We start from the raw sequence: 24,089 nt of genomic DNA on the forward strand, positions 1-24,089 counted from the left end.
TCTCTTCGGTTTCCTTAGATCAACTCCGTGAATCTGATTTTCTCTTAGCTCTATCCAATTCAAAGGTGTTCAGCTCTTACATCTGTACAGTGCTTCAAAAGGCGGTATTCTCAAACTCGACTGAAAACTATTGTTATAAGCAAACTATACTAGTGGTAGATACTTGTCCCAACTACCTTGGAATTCTACTACACAGCATCGGAGCATGTCTTCTAAGGTTCGAATTACTCGCTCAGACTGACCATTAGTCTATGGATGAAAAGCAATGCTAAAATTCAACTTTGTATCTAAAGCTTCGTGTAACTTTTTCCAAAACCATGATGTAAATCTCGGATCTCTATCCGATGCAATTGATATAGGTACTCCATGAAGTCTAACAATCTCACCAATGTACAATTCGGCAAACTTATCAAGTGAGAAATCGGTACGCACTGGAATAAAATGGGCCGATTTACTCAATTTGTCGACAATAACTCGTATGACATCTTTCTTCCTCGGAGTTAAAGGTAACCCTGTCACAAAATCCATAGTAATCCGGTCCATTTCCACTCAAGGACCATAATAGGCTGAAGTAAACCTAAAGGTACTTGGTGTTCAGCCTTTAATTGCGGACAAACAAAGCATTTCGATACAAACTTTGAGATATCTATTTTCACACCACTCCACCAATACATTTTCTTCAAGTCATTATACATCTTTGTACTACCTGGGTGAACTGACAAACAACCATTGTGTGCCTCATGTAAAATACTTCGAATCAACTCAGTGTCCTTCAGAACACAGATCCTGCCACGAAACCTCAAACAACCATCGGAGTCATTCAGAAAATCTGATTCGCTGCTGGACTCGCATTGAACTCTCTTAGCTTGTAGCTCTTTATCAACCTTCTGAGCATCACAAATCTGTTGAAGGAAAGTTGGTTTGGCTCTCAACTCAGCTAGAATCGAACCATCATCGGACCAAGTCAGTCGTGTATTCATAACCCACAAGGTAAACAGCGACTTTCTACTCAAAGCATGAGCGACCACGTTCACTTTACTCGGATGGTAATAAATCACAAGCCCATAATCCTTTAACAGTTCCAGCCATCTTCGTTGCTGCAAGTTCAAATCCTTTTGGGTCATCAAGTATTTAAGACTTTTGTGATTGGTATAAACATGACATTTTTCACCAAATAAATAATGTAGTCAAATCTTCAAAGCAAACACTATGGCGACCAACTCTAAGTCATGTGCGGGATAGTTTTTTTCGTGAGGCTTCAACTGCCTTGAAGCGTAAGCTACAACTTTACCCTCTTGCATAAGTACAAATCCCAAACCATTCAAGGAAGCATCACTATAAATAAAAAATTCTTTACCTGACTTAGGTTGTACCAAAATCGGAGCCTCAGTCAACAATGCCTTTAATATATCAAAACTTGTTGGCACTTTGCTGTCCATTCTAACTTAACATATTTCTGTAATAACTTCATCTTCGGAGTAGCTATCAAGAAGAATCCTTTAACAAATCGTCTGTAATAACTAGCCAAGCCTAGAAAGCTTCTAACCTCAGTTACACTCTTTGACGGTTTCCATTCAACAATAGCCGAGATCTTACTCGGGTCAACTCTAATACCATCACCTGAAACAATGTGGCCCAAGAATCTAACTTCTAGAAGCCAAAACTCACTTTTACTAAACTTATCATACAACTTCTTGCCTCTCAAAGTTTGCAAAACAGTCCTCAAATGTTTAGCATGCTCGGATTCATCAAGAGAAAATATCAATATGTCATCAATAAAAACAATCGCAAATTTATCCAAATACAGTCGGAAAATACAATTCATCAAGTCCATAAATGCGGTAGGAGCATTTGTTAAACTGAAAGGTATGATAAGAAATTCATAATGACCATACCTCGTCCGAAAAGTAGTTTTCACCACATCTGAGTCTTTCACTCTCAATTGATAATAACCAGACCTTAAATCTGTCTTTGAAAACCATGTAGCTCCCTTTAACTGGCCGAACAAGTCATCAATCCTTGGCAAAGGATACTTATTCTTAATTGTTACCTTATTAAGCTATCCGAAGTCTATGCATAACCTTATTGATCCATCTTTCCTTTTCACGAATAATACCAGAGCACCCCAAGGTGAAAAGTTCAATCTCACAAAACCCTTATCGGTCAATTCTTGCAACTGTGACTTCAATTCTTTTAGCTCCATCGAGGCCATTCTATATGGAATAACCGAGATAGGTGTTGTACTATTAACTAACAAGATACCAAACTCAACTTCCTTAACAAGAGGTAATCCAGGTAGCTCTTCCGGGAACACATCCGAATACTCACATACAACAAGCATTGATTCAATCTTTGATTCGAAGTCTTTCGTATTCAACACATAAGCCAAATAAGCTTCACATCCCTTTCTTATACATTTCTGAGCAGACATAGAAAAAATCACAATTGGCAACTTATCTGACTCATCTGATTCAACCGGGAGAATTTCACCATTTTTACATTTCAATTCATTAACTTTTTGTCTACAATTCTATAACATCCTGATTTTCGGATTTATTCGCGGTTTTCAATATTTTGTAAAGATTTTAAAATTTTGTATTTGGATGTGGAATTAATATTTTGAGTAGGTAAATGGGCTTATGGAAGGCCCATGTGTTGGCCAAAACCCGGTTGAATTTTTGAATTTTTGGACTTAGGAGTTAGTGGTTCTGGCTAAGTGGCCCTTAAGTGGAGTGATGGGTAAATTGCATCACAAAAAGAGCCTTAGTAAAGTGGCGAGGGTGACGCCACTAGGCTCCTAAAAAGGTGGCGTATGGAGCATTGGGGAAGGCATGGGATCGATTCAATGTGTTGACAAATAGAGGCATTTATTTTTAAGTGCTGGAGGGGTAAGTGTTGGAGTCCAGGTGGATTCTGCTAAAGGAGAGTTTGGATCAGTCCAAACGCTTGGATTAAGAAGTGATAAGGGGAGAGATTTAAGGGATTTGGAGAGAGGCTAAGAGTTGGCCGAATTTTAGGAATTGAAGAGGGAAAAATCGGCAGAGGGTTATGAGGTTAGTATTTCGGCACCTAGGGTATTGAGTGGTGCCGTTCTTTTCTGCTCAAACATCACAAGGTTTTCTTTTTCTCTCTTTTCCTCTCTAGCCGAAACTTTCACCTATCCTGTTCTTCTTTCTCTACTTCCTTCTCCAAAGCCATCCATCAAACCTGCTATTCAGCAGCACCTTTGCCAAAGTCGCAAAAGCCGAAATCCTGTGATCACTGCTTGTGCCGATTTCTTCAAAGCCAGGTCCTTCTATGTTCTTTTGTTTTTATTAAATCTACGATTATCTTTTCTTAATCCTAGATACCTGATGGCAATTCTACTTCAAGGTCATAGCTTCATATTGTCATCTCCTTCATCACCCAAAAGCCGAAAGTACCATTGGTTTAGGGGCTTATAGCCGAAACTTCTTCAACCCTTGGATTCGGGTTTTACCATTGTTCTAAGGATAAATCTGCACTGGATTGCATGGAAATCAAGTAGGAGTAAGGGGTAAGTACTTATCATCTCAGATCTGTTCTTATTTTATGATGTTAGGAAAAGCCGAAGTCCCTAAAAATTAGGGAGGCTGTCGATTTGAGCATAAGGCTTTAAGAGTTGTAAATGATGTTTACTTTCGGTGATTAGAGTCTTGTTAAGCGTTGGATCAAAAGCGTGAATCATTGGAGCAATCAGATTCGGAGCTAGCTATCGATTTTAGCAAAAAGGTAAGGTTTCAAAAGCTTTTAGGGACATGGTTCGATCATGGATAAGTAGGTTGTGGGTTTAGTGATTATGGTTTGTAAATAATAACTATTCTAATCAATTGTAGGACATCAGAAGAGATCTCAGTAGCTGTCGTCGCAAATCAGGTGTGTGCCGAACACCCTTTCTTAGTTCAATTCGGCAAAAGCCGAAATGCCAAAATTCTGGCATTTCATGGGCTTGTGAGTATGCGAATGCTCTCAAGACATAGAGTAGTTGTTAGCTCTAGCACCGCAAGGTGGTAAGTAAGTTCGTGCGACATTTTAACGTACTTCGAAAAAAGGTCCTCGATGGGCCAAAACTAGGCTCAATGGGCTTACGGACTAATATGGGTAAGAGATGGGCAAATTAGCCTGGTAGTTAGATGGTGGAACCAAACTGCATAAAACTGTTGAAAATTACTAAAGTAGCTTGTGTAGTTGCTAAGTTACGAAAATTACCCCTAAAGAGTAAAATTACCGATATATCCCTAGGTTTAAATTGGCTAAACTGCATGATTGATTGATACTGTATTGTACATGATATGCTTTTATTGATGTCTGTTGCATGGGATTGGGGTATTGATGGAGGAAGTATTGAAAGTGGTTCATCCACGTACTGGAGGCTTTGCCTCAACTCACTGATATTTGAGCAGCGTTGCTGCAACTGTGGAGTGTAGGGCTAGGTGGGTTGAGATATTCCCCACATGGAGTGTAGGGCTGGTACGGGGCAGTGTAGCGGTTGGTGGGTTGAGTAGTCTCCCCAGTTGGGCTTGCATTCATTAATACTATTGTTACTTATGTTACTGAACTGGGCCTATGGGCCACACCGTTATGTAAAAAGGGGCTAAGGCCTTGCTACTGTATTCTGGAAAGGGCTTCGGTCCATTGTGTACTGTGATCTGAATGGGGCTTAGGCCCAATGGGCTCGAGCTGATTTGGGCTTTGGATGGGTTTCTGTATACACTGAGTTTTCCCAAACTCACCCCTTCTTCCTTCCATCCTTGCAGGTGAGCCCTAGTTGGTGGACTTGGAGCTGGGCGGGATTCGGAGTGGCCACACGTTTTCTGCAAATTCGTTTTCTTCTGGTGAACTGGATTTTCCATATTTTTCGTTTATGGTTTTGGGTTTTTTTGTAATAAGGCCGCTAATTATTTTTATGGTTTGGGTTGTTTCTTTATTATTTTATTCTACTATGATAAAACTGAACTATGATAACTAACGAAATGGATTAGCTCTAGGACGCGTTTTCAAAAACATTAAGTGATTTCAAAATAACATGAATACAAGTAAGACTTCCGCTAAGCAAACGTTTTCAACCTTAATCATTTTCTTAAGATGGACATAACCAAACGGTTTTCTCCAAATTATACGAGATGTTAGAGTGTGGCAATGGCGGTGTGCATGTCTAGGATTGGATCCGAAGGGAGCTTGGTACTTAAGCAGTCCGACGGACTCACCTCCTCTCCTTCCTGGTTTCCTACCTGGTGCACAGCTTCCATTCATTTTAACCTACTTGTAAAAGTGTCTTTTACAACACCAACTAAGTTTTTCCAAACTAAGTAATACGGAATGTTTTGAACGCTTCGATGTGGCGCATCAGATTCGGTCATAACGTCTAGGCCGGGTTTTGGGTGTTACATTTAGTGGTATCAGAGCCTGGTTGCAACAACTCGGTTGTAGATCGGGTCCGAAAATCTTTTTAAAAAAAAGTTTTCTATAAGTTTTTCAAAGATGTTCAAAGTTTTTCTATTGAACGAGGTTAAATGAATAGTTTTAAAATAAAAGTGTTTTCAAATGAAATCTTTTTATTTTCGGTAAACAAAAACATGGGTTTTTTATGGACTGATAAGGAAGTGGCACACTGAATCCCCGGCACCAAGTCTATAAGTGTTGTTTTTCTGCTTTAAATATTTATATATGGAACTGGACTGGAAATAACACTATAGATAGTACTGAGCCTTAGAGATAGTGCTATTGATAATATAATATTAGGGCTACAAAACTGGGACCGTAGCTAAATTGTGATTGCGTGAAAATAACTCTGAAACTCTATCTGTTCATAAGACATTCTGTAATAAACAGTGAAACCAGTAAACTAATGTCATAAAATTCGTAATCAGATAAATCATTATGAGTACAAGGGTTACTCGGGGAAGAGGCCGTGGACGAGGCGGAGGTAGCACTCAAGCTAGATCTGCGTCATCTGAACACATGCCAGCTGGCGAGGTACGTCCACCACTGGTTAATGAAAATGGGCCGTATGACTGGGCTGCAGGGGATGACGCTTTGTCTCAGGCCATGTTGAGGGTTTTGGAAAGGGTGGTCGGAGCTAACATCGGGCCCATGAATAGGGGGTCCATTTTGGAACGACTTCGGGCCAACGGAGCTGAGATTTTTAGGGGTGTATCTGGAATGGCCCCAAATGTGGCTGAGTACTGGTTGGAAGCCACAGAGCAGATCATGGATGACCTGGACTGCTCAGTAGAACAGAAGTTGAAAGGGGTGGTGTCGTTGCTACGGGATGAAGCGTATTAGTGGTGGATTACTGTGAGAGAGGGTACCCCAGCTGAGAGGGTAACATGGGAGCTGTTCAAATAGACCTTTAAGGCAAAATATGTTGGAGCTAGCTATGTGGATGCACGCAGAAATGAGTTCTTGAATCTGACTCAGGGAAATAAGACCATTGCTGAATATGAGGCGGAGTTTCTACGATTGAGTTGGTATGCTAATGGCATCATTTCCACTGAATACGAGCGCAGCGTTAGTTTTGAGGATGGTCTCAGAAATGAGTTAAGGGTGCTCATAGCCCCGCAGAGAGAGCGAGATTTTGCTGCACTGGTAGAAAAGGCTAAGATAGCCGAGGAGGTGAAACAAACCGAGCGAAAGAATCATGATAGGGATCGGAATCGATTCAGGAGGAATGCTGGACCAGCAGGTGCTGCAAATCGAAATGTTAAGAGAGCTAGGATGGAGGAACCGGTTTGAGCAGTTCCGATGAACACAGGTAGACCGCAAGTTTGTGGGGATTGCGACAGAATGCATCAAAGAGAGTGCTGGAAGCGTTCTGGGGCTTGTCTTTGTTCTGGGTCTAAGGAGCATAGGATTAAGGATTGTCCTAGGAGGGCCACTCAGGCTCAGGTGGCCGAACAAGGGGCTGTGCGACCGGCTCAACCTGTGAGGGATGGACCGCTACTGCCAAGAGGTCGTGGACAAGGTCGCGGTGGTAATGGCCGTGGACGTGGGGCACCTGGCAGGGGTATTGGTAACGCGGATGCTCGCCAGCCAGCTTTGGTGTATGCTGCTCGTCGCCGCGAGAAGGGTGACGCACTTGATGTCATAACTGGTACGTTTTTTATATATGGTGTACCTTATACTGCTCTAATTGATGTGGGATCAACCCATTCATATGTGGCATATAACATTTCTAGGGCACTGGGCGTGCACTTCGAGGAGACTGTATGTGGGGTGTCTGTGATAAGTCCTTTAGGTCATTCAATTAAGGTAGAGAAACTCTTCAAGGAGGTGCCTTTGGAGATTCAAGGCGGGGTTTTCTGTGGGGATTTGATGGAGTTACCGCTTGAAGAATTCGATTTGATACTAGGGATGGATTGGTTGACCAAGCATAAGGCAACTTTGGATTGTGCAGCTAAGAGGATGGTGTTAAGGACTGTCAATGATGGAGAGGTAATGATTATTGGAGAACGGAGGGATTACTTATCCAATGTAGTATCGGCGTTGAGGGCCGAGAAACTGATGCGCAAGGGGTGCGAGGCATATCTGGCTTTAGTAAGCCAAGCTGAAACTGAGGATATGACTGTGGAGACTATCAGAACTGTTAGGGAATTCTGGGATGTTTTTCCGGAGGAGCTTCTTGGATTACCTCCGAATCGGGAAGTCGAGTTTGGAATCCATTTGTTGCCTGGAACAGCTCCAGTATCTATTGCACCCTATAGGATGGCACCGAAGGAGTTAGTGGAACTGAAGGCTCAAATTCAAGAGTTGTTAGATAGAGGCTTCATTAGGCCTAGTGTGTCTCCTTGGGGAGCACCGGTCCTGTTTGTGAAGAAAAAGGACGGAACGATGCGCATGTGCATCGATTATCGCCAGTTGAACAAACTGACGATTAAGAATAAGTATCCACTACCAAGGATTGACGATCTGTTCGATCAACTAAAGGGAGCTTCGGTATTCTCCAAAATCGATCTTCGTTCTGGATACCATCAGCTAAGGGTAAAAGAAGGGGATATTCATAAAACAACATTTCGAACTCGATATGGACATTATGAGTTTGTGGTCATGCCGTTTGGGCTGACGAACGCACCTGCAGCTTTTACGGATCTGATGAATCGAGTATTCTAACCTTACTTGGATCGGTTCGTATTCGTCTTTATCGATGATATCCTGGTATACTCTGAAACGGAGGCGAAACATGATGAGCATCTCTGTATTGTGCTGCAAGTGTTAAGGGAAAAGGAGCTCTATGCGAAATTCAGCAAGTGTGAATTCTGGTTGAGGGAGGTAACTTTCCTAGGGCATGTGATCTCTGCCGAGGGGATTAAGGTGGATCCTCGTAAAATTGAAGCGATTCTGGAATGGAAGCCACCTAGGTCAGTATCGAAAATTCAGAGTTTCCTAGGGTTGGCAGGTTACTATAGAAGGTTTGTGGAGGGTTTCTCGGTAATGGCGGCACCCTTGACAAAACTCATAAGGAAAGGAGTACCATTTGTCTGGACCGAGAAACAGCAAAAAGCTTTTGATCGGTTGAAAAAGGTATTGACCGAAGCGCCAGTGTTGATTCAACCGGTGTCTGGGAAGGACTTTACTGTATACAGCGATGCGTCGCATGTGGGGTTAGGTTGCGTACTGATGCAAGAGGGCAAGGTGGTCGCTTATGCATCGCGACAGCTTAGGGCTCATGAGGTGAATTACCCTACGCATGATTTGGAGCTAGCAGCGGTGATTTTTGCGTTAAAAATTTGGAGACACTACTTATATGGGGAAAAGTGCATCATATACACAGATCATAAAAGCCTAAAGTATCTGTTGACTCAGAAGGAGTTGAACCTTAGGCAACGTAGATGGATGGAGTTGCTTAAGGATTACGACTGTTCGATAGAGTACCACCCAGGAAAAGCTAATGTGGTGGCGGATGCGTTGAGTCGAAGGGTTGTTACTGACTTGAGAGCCTTATTCGCACGTTTAAGTCTGTACGACGATGGAAGCTTGTTGGCAGAACTGCAAGTAAGGCCTACTTGGACTGAGCAGATTAAGGAAATATAGTTGAAGGATGATTCATTAGCTCTTCGGTTCCAGCAAGTTAAGAATGGTGAGAACGTGGATTTTGGGTTGAACACTGAAGGAGTCTGTGCTTTCGTGGAAGGGTTTGTATTCCAAAGGACCCTGAATTGAGGCAGTTAATTCTAAAAGAGGCTTATGGTGGACTCTGTGCCATGCATCCTGGAGGAAATAAGTTATATCGAGACTTGCGAGAGGTGTACTGGTGGCCCGGATTAAAACGAGAGGTGACTAAATTTGTTGGGAAATGTCTGACGTGCCAGCAGGTTAAGACTGAGCACCAATTGCCTTCGGGATTATTGCAACCTGTGAAAATTCCATTATGGAAGTGGGAAAGAGTAACAATGGACTTTGTGAGTGGGTTACCTTTGACACCCACCAAGAAAGATTCGGTGTGGGTAGTTGTGGATAGGTTAACAAAATCTGCTCATTTCATACCTGTTCGTACCGACTACTCACTACAAAAGTTGGCCAAGTTATATGTGGCGGAGGTAGTGTGACTGCATGGGGTGCCAGTGTCGATAATTTCTGATCGAGACCCTAGGTTTACATCTCGGTTTTGGCAGAAGTTGCAGGAAGTGTTGGGTACACGATTGGATTTTAGCACCGTTTTTCACCCATAGATAGATGGACAGTCAGAAAGGGTTATTCAGGTTCTGGAGGATATGTTGAGAGGTTGTATCATTGATTTTCGTGGAAGTTGGGAGGACTACTTGCCATTGGCGGAGTTTGCTTACAATAACAGCTATCAAGCAAGTATTCAGATGGCACCATATGAAGCGCTCTATGGGCGAAGATGTCATACGCCGACGTGTTGGACAGAGTTGGGTGAACGACGAGTGCTTGGACCGAAATTGGTGGCAGACACTGAGAGCAAGGTTAGGCTGATAAGGGATCGGTTAAAGGAGGCATCCGATAGATAGAAGTCGTATACGGATCTGAAGTGCAAAGAGATTGAGTTCGCTGTTGGGGATATGGTTTTCTTGAAGGTTTCCCCTTGGAAGAAAATTTTGAAATTTGGTAAGAAGGGTAAGTTGAGCCCACGATTTATTAGGCCTTACCGAATTGTTAAGCGGGTTGGACTAGTGGCATATCAGTTGGAGTTACCACCAGAACTGCATCGTATCCATGACGTTTTTCATGTATCCATGATGAGGCGGTATCGATCTGACCCAACTCATATCATACCAGTTGCAGAAATCGAAGTACAGTCAGATTTAACCTTCGAAGAGGAACCCATGCAAATACTTGATCGTGACGTCAAGGTGTTGAGGAGGAAATCAGTTCCACTAGTGAAAGTACTTTGGAGGAACCATGGCAAAGAAGAAGCTAATTGGGAGACTGAGGAGGCTATGCGTCAACAGTACCCTCAACTGTTCTAATAAGGTAAAATTTCGAGGTCAAAATTTCTTTAAGGAGGGTAGAGTTGTAACATCCTGATTTTCGGATTTATTCGCGATTTTCAATATTTTGTAAAGATTTTAAAATTTTGTATTTGGATGTGGAATTAATATTTTGAGTAGGTAAATGGGCTTATGGAAGGCCCATGTGTTGGCCAAAACCCGGTTGAATTTTTGAATTTTTGGACTTAGGAGTTAGGGGTTCTGGCTAAGTGGCCCTTAAGTGGAGTGATGGGTAAATTGCATCACAAAAAGAGCCTTAGTAAAGTGGCGAGGGTAATGCCACTAGGCTCCTAAAAAGGTGGCGTGTGGAGCATTGGGGAAGGCATGGGATCGATTCCCTGTGTTGACAAATAGATGCATTTATTTTTAAGTGCTAGAGGGGTAAGTGTTGGAGTCCAAGTGGATTCTGCTAAAGGAGAGTTTGGATTAGTCCAAACGCTCGGATTAAGGAGTGATAAGGGGAGAGATTTAAGGGATTTGGAGAGAGGCTAAGAGTTGGCCGAATTTGGGAATTGAAGAGGGAAAAATTGGCAGAGGGTTATGAGGTTAGTATTTCGGCACCTAGGGTATTGAGTGGTGCCGTTCTTTTCTGCTCAGACATCATAAGGTTTTCTTTTTCTCTCTTTTCCTCTCTAGCCGAAACTTTCACCTATCCTGTTCTTCTTTCTCTACTTCCTTCTCCAAAACCGTCCATCAAACCTGCTATTCATCAGCACCTTTGCCGAAGTCGCAAAAGCTGAAATCCTGTGATCACTGCTTGTGCCGATTTCTTCAAAGCCAGGTCCTTCTATGTTCTTTTGTTTTTATTAAATCTATGATTATCTTTTCTTAATCCTAGATACCTGACGGCAATTCTACTTCAAGGTCATAGCTTCATATTGTCATCTCCTTCATCACCCAAAAGCCGAAAGTACCATTGGTTTAGGGGCTTATAGCTGAAACTTCTTCAACCCTTGGATTCGGGTTTTACCATTGTTCTAAGGATAAATCTGCACCTGATTATGTGGAAATCAAGTAGGAGTAAGGGGTAAGTACTTATCATCTCAGATCTGTTCTTATTTTATGATGTTAGGAAAAGCCGAAGTCCCTAAAAATTAGGGAGGCTGTCGATTTGAGCATAAGGCTTTAAGAGTTGTAACTGATGTTTTCTTTCGGTGATTAGAGTCTTGTTAAGCGTTGGATCAAAAGCGTGAATCATTGGAGCAATTGGATTCGGAGCTAGCTATCGATTTTGGCAAAAAGGTAAGGTTTCCAAGGCTTTTAGGGACATGGTTTGATCATGGATAAGTAGGTTGTGGGTTTAGTGATTATGGTTTGTAAATAAGAACTGTGCTAATCAATTGTAGGACATCGGAAGAGATCTCAGTAGCAGTCGTCGCGAATCAGGTGTGTGCCGAACACCCTTTCTTAGTTCAATTCGGCAAAAGCCGAAATGCCGAAATTCTGGCATTTCATGGGCTTGTGAGTATGCGAATGCTCTCAAGACATAGAGTAGTTGTTAGTTTTGGAACCGCAAGGTGGTAAGTAAGTTCGTGCGACATTTTAACGTACTTCGGAAAAAGGGTCTCGATGGGCCAAAACTGCGCTCAATGGGCTTACGGACCAATATGGGTAAGAGATGGGCAAATTAGCCTGGTAGTTAGATGGTGGAACCAAACTGCATAAAACTGTTGAAAATTACTGAAGTACCTTGTGTAGTTGCTAAGTTACGAAAATTACCCCTAAAGAGTAAAATTACCGATATACGCTTAGGTTTAAATTGGCTAAACTGCATGATTGATTGATACTGTATTGTACATGATATGCTTTTATTGATGTCTGTTGCATGGGATTGGGGTATTGATGGAGGAAGTATTGAAAGTGGTTCATCCACGTACTGGAGGCTTTGCCTCAACTCACTGATATTTGAGCAGCGTTGCTGCAACTGTGGATTGTAGGGCTGGGTGGGTTGAGATATTCCCCACATGGAGTGTAGGGCTGGTACGGGGCAGTGTAGCGGTTGGTGGGTTGAGTAGTCTCCCCAGTTGGGCTTGCATTCATTACTACTATTGTTACTTATGTTACTGAACTAGGCTTATGGGCCACACCGTTATGTAAAAAGGGGCTAAGGCCTTGCTACTATATTCTGAAAAGGGCTTCGGTCCATTGTGTACTGTGATCTGAATGGGACTTAGGCCCAATGGGCTCGAGCTGATTTGGGCTTTGGATGGGTTTCTGTATACACAGAGTTTTCCCAAACTCACCCCTTCTTCCTTCCATCCTTGCAGGTGAGCCCTAGTTGGTGGACTTGGAACTGGGCGGGATTCGGAGTGGCCACACGTTTTCTGCAAATTCGTTTTCTTCTGGTGAACTGGATTTTCCATATTTTTCATTTATGGTTTTGGGTTTTTTTGTAATAAGGCCGCTAATTATTTTTATGGTTTGGGTTGTTTCTTTATTATTTTATTCTACTATGATAAAACTGAACTATGATAACTAACGAAATGGATTAGCTCTAGGACGCGTTTTCAAAAACATTAAGTGATTTCAAAATAACACGGATACAAGTAAGACTTCCGCTAAGCAAACGTTTTCAACCTTAATCATTTTCTTAAGATGGACATAACCAAATGGTTTTCTCCAAATTATACGAGATGTTAGAGTGTGGCAATGGCGGTGTGCATGTCTAGGATTGGATCCGAAGGGAGCTTGGTACTTAAGCAGTCCGACGGACTCACCTCCTCTCCTTCCTGGTTTCCTACCTGGTGCACAGCTTCCATTCATTTTAACCTACTTGTAAAAGTGTCTTTTACAACACCAACTAAGTTTTTCCAAACTAAGTAATACGGAATGTTTTGAACACTTCGATGTGGCGCATCAGATCCGGTCATAACGTCTAGGCCGGTTTGGGGTGTTACAAATTCACTATAGCATCATGAAATGTCAACCAATCTATGCCGAAAATAACATCAAATTCATCTAACGGCAATAATATCAAGTCAGCCGGAAAATAATGATCTTTAATCATCAAAGGACATTTCTTACATACCTTATCAACTAAAACATGCTTGCCTAACGGGTTTGACACTTTAATCATAAATTCCATAGACTCAATAGCCATATTCATACTAGATACCAATTTCATGCACACATATGAATGAGTAGAACCAGGGTCAATCAAGGCAATAACAGAAGTGTCATAGAGAGAAAAAGTACCCATAATCACACCGGAAGAAGATGCATCCTCGTGCGCTTGTATAGCATAGGCCTTAGCTGAAGCTCTGTCCTTGGATCTCACTGTTGTATCTCTTGTTACATTCTTACTACTAGCCCCATTATCGGTGCTTCTTGAAGGTCTTCCCTTTGTAGCCGTACTACTCGGCCTTATACCCTGAAATTTTTCTTTCTCAACCATTTTAGGATAGTCCTTAACATAGTTGTTTCGGGAACCACATCGAAAACAAGCTCCTTCGCTCACCCTACACTTACCAAAATGATCTCTACCACATTATTGGCACTCGAGTTTGGGAGCTCTACCATTACCCACACTAGCTACAGAGGTTGCCTGAGATCTATAACCCAAATTTTGCTTCTTACGATTTCTATACGAATGCCCAGCTGACAATGAGAACGAGAAGACATATCTCTAGATTTCTTAGACTGACATGGAAATGACTTGCTCATTTCTCTCTTCCTTGCATCTCTAGCTTCAGCTTCGGCTCTTCTCCTTTCCTTGGTTAGCTCCTCAGGTATACAAGCCCGATCAACGAGTACAAAAAATTCCTTTAGCTCAAGGATACCTACTAACACTCTAATGTCCTTATTAAGTCCATCTTCAAACCTTCAACACATCTTAGACTCGGAGGATACACACTCTCGAGCTTATTTGCTGAGCCAGACAAACTCTCTTTCGTATTCAGTAACCGACATGTAACCTTGTTTCAAATCGATAAATTCCTTAAGCTTCTGATCGATGAATCGTTCGCTAATATATTTCTTTCGAAACTCTTCTTGAAAGAATTCCCAAGTGACCCTTTCTCTCGGTACCACCGAAATTAGCGTCTTCCACCAATGGTATGTTGCATCTTTCAACAATGAAATGGCACAGTCCAAACATTCGTCAGGTGCGCAGGATAGCTCATCGAATACCCGACTGGAATTCTCGAGCCAAAATTTGCCCTTTCAGGATCATCGTCAGCATTGGCCCAAAATTCCTCGGCTCATTGCTTTCGAATTCCGTCCATTGGGCTTCTATGAAATCTCATAAACTCTATACCTTGAGGCACATGAGGTACGGGCTGGAGACTTGGAGGGGGTGGAGGAGGTTGTGCGCTCGGGTTTGTTCGAACAAACTCTAGTACCAGGCATACATCATGTGGAGAAAGGCTTCTCTGCCTCCTTCTCCTCTACAAACAGTTGTAGGTCTACTATCAGACGGCACTGCTCCTTCGGTGGGAGCAGGCGCGTTACTTTTAACATCATTCGCCACTGCACTATTGGGATCCATTGACTATATAAAATCAAATTTTCAAATCGTCAGGAGCTGTCACACTATCATAATATATGTATGCTGTATATAGCTAGAGTTGTACACATGCTACATTAGTTCGAGAACCAACTAAATCGTAGCTCTAATACCACTAAATGTAGCACCCCTTACCCAAATCCGACGCTGGGACAGGGTTCAAGCCGTTACCAGACATAAACATAAACCTTCATACAAAATTGAGCCATAGAGTTTTATCCAAATCAAATTCATCCAATCACATGCATATCGTCACTTATACGGGTCCACGAGGCCCAAAACATACGTTGTGAGTGGTTCAGGACTAAACCGAAAAATTTTTGAGCTTTTACTACACTTAGAAAATTTTTATACTCTGGAGAGTCACACGCCGATGTGGGTAGGCTGTGTGGTCACACACGCCCGTGTGGCTCAGGACACACTGGTATCTTCAGCCCGTGTAACTCTTTGACTACAACGTCACCAACAACATAAGGTGACACAACCAAGACACGAGCCACGTGCTCCGACCATGTGGTGAATTAAATTCCAAAAATTAGGTGCAGACTTCACAAGGCCTGGGCACACGCCTATGTCCTAAAGTCGTGTCCTTCAGACGGCTAAGACACACGGCCGTGTCTCTACCCGTGTGTTTACTACTGGGCATTTTGTTATGCATGATTAGGGTGCAAGGGACACATGACCAGATCACATGCCCATGGGGCAGACTGTGTGTCACACACGGCCAAGACACATGCCCGTGTGTTCAACTGTGTGGACAGTTTTTAGGCTATTTTCCTAGTCATTTGCCACCCTCAAACACTCACATACCTATATTCATTTCATGGCATGTAACATGGCACATTTACTTACTCAAACATTCACAATTATGGTTAAATTGTAACTTGATAATTTCATCATTTCACCTATACAACTCTTATACTTTCATATGGCATTCCACACCAATTTCATATTTGTCTTTCATCCTTGTTAACCTATCCTCAAGTTATACCTTTGAACCACATTTATTGCATATACATTAATTATATTATATACTCCAAACGTACAGGCCATCCATCTAACTCATCAATCATAATCAACCATAACCATATTCAAGCATGAACACATTTGCATGCATGCATCAATAACATCATGAGCCAACACTTTTGGCTAATCAATATGAGACACAACAAAAAGACCAAGTCCCTATACATGCCATACCAAAAATGATGAAATTAACTATACCCAAATGTTTAATTCATAGTGTGATTGTATCTTAGATGTCCTCCAATTCTCGAGCTAGCTTGGCAGAACTATAAGAGATGGAAAAGAAAGGGGGTAAGCATGAAGCTTAGTAAGTTCAGATGCAAATAAAATGCAATTTAACAAATAATCATACATATAATAAAATAAACGTAATTTTGCATTTCTTCAAATCTCATAATCTTATTCTTCTCATATATATATACATATACATATTCTTACCACGAGCTCATCGTAATTCATGTCATTTAGATGAGTTCGATGTACAGACCTGTGCCTACTTGCACATAATAACTTACTTTCTTGTCTTGATGCAACCGTCAAGATTATTCATTGAACTTCTCTTGACTACCCATTGAACACTTGGAATACTATCGGATACATCGAAAGCTTGCACCAAAGTGCCTCACATGTAGCCAATGCTACTTCATATCTTATATCACATGTTGCTCATTTACGAGCTGTTCACAGGTATGCTCATGCGAGCTGTCAGGTATATGCAACACATGGCGGACTACCTCAATAACACATACGAGACCTGTACCCGAACGCCAAAACATATGTCATATATATATCACGAACTCAGACAAACTCAATGCGTTCGAGTGTCACATCTATCTTTAAATTAGACCAACTCAATGAGTTCAGATGTCACATATATCATGAACTCACACCAACTCAATGAGTTCAGATGTCACATATATCATAAACTCAGACCAACTCAATGAGTTCAGATTACATAATTCCTAGTGACATGTCACTTGTATCCTAAACTATTCCTAAGGTTCAAACGGGATTCTTCGATACCACATTTACGTTGAGCTTGCACGTAATATCAATTTCAATACTCATAGCATCAATCACAAACTCATGGAATAATCAAGGCATCAATCATGATAATATTTAGGCAATAAACACATGATACAACGTCATATCAATTATGTAAGTACTTACCATACATGTAATATTAAAGCATTTAAAGTATGGTACATATTGCATTATTTGCAAATGAACTTACCTCGGTACAAAATGATAGAAACGAGCCAAATCCTCGTAAACTTTGTTTTTCCCCTGATCAAGACCTAAATCATGTTTTTCTTGATTTATAATGCCAAATTCAACTTGTTCAATACACACATTACTCATATTGACTCATAACACGAGCTTAGGAAAAATTACCTTTTTACCCTTAAAGTTTCACTTATTTACACATATTCTATCTCATATCCACCCATATTTTCCTTTATTTTGCATTTCTTCTACTCATTCTTACATCTTTTACAATTTGGTCCTTTTTAGGTGTTTTCACTAAAAATCACTTAGCAAAAGATGATTATCACACATTAAACATTCATATTCCGCCATCAAACATCAAAATAGAACCATGTCACACAAGGGTCAATTTTTATACATGAACCCTAGCTCAAAATAATGCTAGAAATAGCTAGATCGATTAATAACAACTTTAAAAATGTAAAGAACATTAAAACGGGGCTAGGGAGCACTTACAATCAAGCTTGAAATGTTGAAAACCCTAGCTATGGAGACTCTCCAAATTTCGGCAACTTTAGGAGAATATGGACATCATTTTTGCTTGATTTTTCCCTTTTTATTCTTTTATTAACCAAATGACCAAAATGCCGTTATGGCCTTTCTTTCAAATTTTTCCTATTCATGCCCATTTTTGTCCAAGCTTTTAAAACTTGGTCTAATTACTATTTAAGGACCTCTAGTTAATAATCCAATACAATTTCTTGCCTAAAGCTTCTAGAACACAAGTTTTGCAACTTATTCAATTTGGTTCCTAAAGTCACATTGGACATCTTGGGCATAGAATTTACTCATGAAAATTTCACACAAGCATGCAATCATACCATGGACTATCAATTACTTCTATTTTGGATTTACGGTCTCAAAACCACTATTCCAACTAGACCCTAATTCGGGATGTTACAAACCATGTCCATTTTTGTCTACCAACTTAACCAATGGTCTAATTGCCATTTAAGGACCTCCAATTTAAAATTTCATAACAAATAGATAACTTTAACTTATAGAACTCACATTTTGCACGATTTACAATTTAGTCCTTTTGGCTAAATTGAGTGCCCAAACGTTAAAATTTTTAAACGAAATTTTCATAAAATCATTCCATAAAACTGTAGACCATAAAAATATAATAAAAATAAAATTTGCTACGTCAGATTCTTGGTCCCAAAACCACTGTTTCGATTAGACCCAAAATCGGGCTGTTACAACTCTCCCTCCTTAAGGATTTTCATCCCCGAAAATCTTACCAGAAAAAGGATTAGGGTAATGTTCTCGTAGCTTCCTCAACCTCATCGAAGAGTCCTCTTCAAAAGCAATACTTCTAGAAGCACTCTGTCATCAATCTGGAATCCAATATCTTAAATTCTCAAATCTATATACTACTAATGTCAGTCTGAAGTTGCTTTCAACTTTCATGAATCACTCTCACCCTTTTCCTCAGAATCACAAATCAATTCAATCTCGTATATCTCTTTCCAATAACTTTTGAACTCTGAAACACAGTTTTCGAGCATATCGTCAAAGATCTGAATTACTCTTTAAATGGGCAAACGAGCTACTACTGATCTCGTACAACATCTTTTGCATCAGCTCTAGATAATTTATTACACGAAGTCTATCTCGGAGTAATAATAACAGAAATCAGAATCAAAAGTCGTCTCACACTGTACTCGTTTAGTTTACTACTCACTATCACATTCTTAAGGTTCTCAATCTTGCAAAGAAAACATCACTTTAGCTTTTAATTTAGCTAGATTCAGTCTTCCATCAAATAAGATTCATGTAACCAAGCTCACAAAATGAACAAAGGCTTTCCATTCAAGCACTTGCAACTATATCTACTTCCCCAAAGTTAATTGTTAACTATTCACAATCTTTCAATAGTTCAAGCCATCAACATTATCTTAATTTTAGATTTTTCTGTAACAGTAGATACTTTATACTCTTGGAATCAAGAAGCACATGACGTTTTTTTTCGAACAAACGATGTCATCAATTTTCTCAACACAAACATACTAGCGGCCGACTCTAAGTCACTCATCGAACAATTCTTTTAATGAGACTTTAACTGTCTACAAGCAAAAAATGTCACTTTACATTCCTGTATTAAAACACATTCCAATCTGTTTGATAGTGTATCACTATAAAATCATGAATTCTTTACTCAATTCAAATAGAACTCAAAACCAGTGCTTCAGCTAATAACACCTTCAACTGTTTTCAACTTTGCTAACATGCAACAGACCATTCAAACTTTCACAAATGTGATAACTTTATCAATTGGTACAGCTTTAACTCATAACAACATCGTTCGATTAGAACAAATCTAATAAGTATATCTTTGTATCATACTTTCTTCCTTCAAACTGTTTGTCTATTCACCTATGAATGTACAAGATTTTATTTTCTTACCTGAGGATAAACTTAAATACATATAACTCAAATTACATTTCAACTGACTAACTTGCTCAGATAAAAAAAACAACTGAGTTGATCTCAACAATCAAATAATATCATATCAAAATACTCATTTCTTCATGCTGTTAAATAACTCAAACATAAAATCTTTTATAATTCCTTTAACATGCTAATCAAAGATCTTTACAACTGCATTAGCTCAAGAAAACAAAATATCCTGATTGAACTCATTGACCTTAATCAAACTTACTTGAGAAAAGAAAACCGTCATACAATTTGAGTTTGAGCTTCCACTATCTATACCTTTGCTGATATCAATTCCTTTCATGAAAATTAGAGAAATCCTGATACCAGAATCACCACGTTCCTATGATCGAACCAGAAATACACCCATAATAGACATAGTTATCACAAGCCAAAGAACACACTTTAGAAAGGAGCCAAGATTGATAATTTACGAAATAAGGATGATAAGAAAATAGAGATAAAGAAATCCAAAATGTGATACCATATTGGAAGTCCGAGAACATAACTCATAAGAAAATAATAAAGATCTTGATGACTCCTCAGAGAAAACCAGAAGAAAAACAATGCTTACACGTTCTGGAATCCATTGTAACAGAGATAATATATTTTCTAAATATATATATAAAACATAACAACATCCAGAAGAATAGCCTCACATAAATTTTTACCATCAACTTTTATTCTAAACATAATAGAATAGAACCCCAAGGAGAGAGAGATAAGATATGCTGATCATCGACCGACCAGACCAACAGTGCTTTCATCTAACATTATAATCAGCTAGCATTCTCATATGATAAGAATTTCATCAAAAAATGAACAATCACATATATCTCAAAGGATTAATGAATATATAAAATACCCAGGAGAGATCATCGTAATCTATTCAATTACAACTGTTACACTTAGACATCTTTACGATTCAAATATCATTTCTCTAACTAATTTTGTCATCACTAGTCTCGTATTATTCCATTCACTAACGAAAATGAATCCAAAAGAAATTCCAGCAAATACATACTTTAGACATCAAACCTGAATGAGTCGATTAGCCGAGATTAACTTTTTCTTTATCCATGACATTGTAAAATGCGAATGATCTTTATAATAACCTGGCATCTTTTCCAAACTGTATTCACTTGCCACATTATTCTCAACTCTGACCACATTATTAGTTATTTCGCTACTGAACTCTTTAGTCTCTCACTTGTGAGCTCATTCAACATAAATCTCATGAAATTTCATTATAAAATACCACATTGGTAAGGGGGTGAGGTCGTAAAGCCTCTAACTCGACTCTCATATATACACACATGTGACTTAACATTCATCATCATCATAATATCATCACAGTTATATAATTCACTTCGAGCAAATTAACATACATATCTATGTTACACGAACTTTCTGATTATCTTATTCAACCAAGTGCACTTATACATACATTCCATAATTTTGAGTAAACTATCTCACTCACTTAATCAAACAAGTCAGACACATAACATCATATGAATGCCAAATAAACTTGGATAATTATCACAATATAAACTTTCATTTCGTTTCACTTTTCCATATTTCAAGAATAATTCCCATTGAACTATTGTAGTTTCGATGGATATTCGGGTGGTATACTAAAGGTATGCAATAAAAAATCCATCAATTCATACCTTTTTGGCACAAATTCATGGAGCACACTCTAGAGCCACATATGATATTGCAGGATTGCCAGTCCAGGCTAAATCATTTCGGCAATGTATGCTCTAAAGGGATTACTCTAGAATACCTGATTGGGCTAAATACATTTCATAACATTTATAACATTTTATTCATTTCATAAAATCACCATAATCCATTGAAACACAATGTTCAACCGAAACAATGACATTTTACCCATATTTCTAACTTGTGGTTATTTCATTTTATACATCATCACATACATATCATGAACTATTATTCATACCTTTCCAAGTTTCAACTTATCACAAACACATTTTCGAATATCATAGTATCACTTTCAGCATTGTCAAAAGTAGTTCGGTTGGAAGGCATCTCTATCTCAACAAAATAATTTCATCAGAGTCGAGAGATATGACACTATCATAGGTTATATATGGCATGTATAGCTAGACTCTGACACATGCTAGGTTAGTCCAAGAGTCGACTAAACCATAGCTCTGATACCACTAAATGTTTCACCCTTTACCTGTATTCGACGCCAGAACAAGATACAAGGCATTTCTCGACTTAAACACAAGCAAACATACAATTCTAAGTCATAAATTTGGCAACAAATTAAAACTTTTCAATGACCAGTCATATCGTCCCTAAATCGAGTCTACGAGGCTCAAAACGTGCTTTGGAAGCAGTTTGAGACTAAACCGAGAACTTTAGAAAATTTTACAACACTTAGAAAATTTTTCATGTTTTAAGGGCCACACGCTCGTATGGCTTGGTACACGCCCGTGTGGGCAGGATGTGTGGTCACACACGTCCGTGTCCCTAACCCATGTAGCTCTCTATTTGTCACCCAAGAACAAATTGAAGTTATACGCCCATGTCCTGAGGCCGTGTCCTTCACACGGATGAGACACACGGTCGTGTCTCAGACCCGTGTGCTTGATACTGAGCATTCTATTTTGCAACAATTTAGGTACAGGGGACACACAGCAAGATCACATGCCCATGTGCTTACCGTGTGTCACACATGGCCTAGACACACGCCAGTGTGTCCACCCATGTGGACAAAAACAAGGCTATTTACCAAGCCATTTTGCCACACTCACTTGTACACATATACACAACTTCACATGGAACAAATTCAAGCATGTAAGAGCAACCAAACAATCACAACCAAGACAATAACATGTCATTCTCATACCATTATTAATCATGCTTAAAACATCAACCTTTCCACATCAAATTATGCAAGATTCCGCGTTCCCAATTTACATAAATATATATACTCCTAACCAACATTAGCCAACTTCCAAAACTATATACAAAATGAACCATGAATATTACAAACCAATACATATGATGAAAAGACCGAGTCCTTATACATGCCATAAACTTAAAATACTTGAATTCATCAATACCCAAAATGATAGCTTGATAGTGTGATAGGATCTTCGGCGATCTCCAACCTGAGCTAGCTTGATGGCACTAAAAAAACAGGGGAAAGGAAAAGGGTAAGCTATATAGCTTACAAAGTCCGTATGAACATAATAAGCAACTCTTACCCATCATTTACCAAGTCTAACAATATAAACACAAGATAATATAAATTGTTATAAAACTCACAGTTATAACTTATTCGTCACATTGTTTGCTCTACCAATTTGCAAGCATAAGTTAACATATCTTCGCATAGCCTAACAACCGTAACCTCTCCTTTGTAACATAGTACAGCAATGAACAAATCATTTCAAACCTCATAGTAAACATGCACATTGATTATGTGTACTCATATTTCCAAGCATATATATTAATCTCTTTCAATTACCTAAATTGTTACCTTCCAGTACTTTCATAACCATTTTAATAGGCAATTATGCCAATATTTCCTTATTCTCATATCCGATAAATCGTAATTTAAGTAAATAAAACACGCTATATCATAACCCAATTTAGCCCGAAAGCCAATCACATGATCTTCAACTGAATTTATCATGAATTTCATACATCACAAATATAGACGAATAATCACAAGGTTTTCACAAAATCATTCTTGTGGAAATCATGAACTCAAAATTTCATGAAGCCAATGCTTATAAACTCCACGTACATACCTGTACCAATTCGTAATACTTACATGCTCTTTCTCTTCTTTTACATACCCATTAAATTACCCGTTGAACCACTTGAAATACTAAAGGATACTTGGGAATCTCATACCCATAGTACCGTACCAATGCCATGTCCCAGATATGGTCTTACATGTAATCTCGTATCGATGCCAATAGCCCAGCTATGGTCTTACACGAAGTCTCATATCGATTCCATATCCCAGATATAGTCTTACACGTAATCTCAGTAACCCTAATGTCATGAAATTTGTATCCTATCTATTTCTAAGGTTCAATCGGGACTTTCACTGTATCGAATCTCTATCGATTATTTCTGTAGTATCGTACTCAATAGCATTCACATTTCATTTCAATAATATAGCATTTACCACAATCATATCAATTAAGCATTTATACATATATAATTTCATGTTATTAAACACACGAACTTACCTTGGCATAAAAATGGTGAAAAGGACCTAACCGTCAAATACTCGTTTTTCCCCCGTTCTAATTCTGAACCTCGTTTTTCTTTATCTATCATATCACATTTAACTTATTTAATCTTTATACTATTCAAATCAGCCCAAAATCACA

The sequence above is a fragment of the Gossypium hirsutum genome, chromosome A06 (assembly GCF_007990345.1).
Source record: "Gossypium hirsutum isolate 1008001.06 chromosome A06, Gossypium_hirsutum_v2.1, whole genome shotgun sequence".
In the NCBI taxonomy this organism is placed as follows: Eukaryota; Viridiplantae; Streptophyta; class Magnoliopsida; order Malvales; family Malvaceae; genus Gossypium; species Gossypium hirsutum.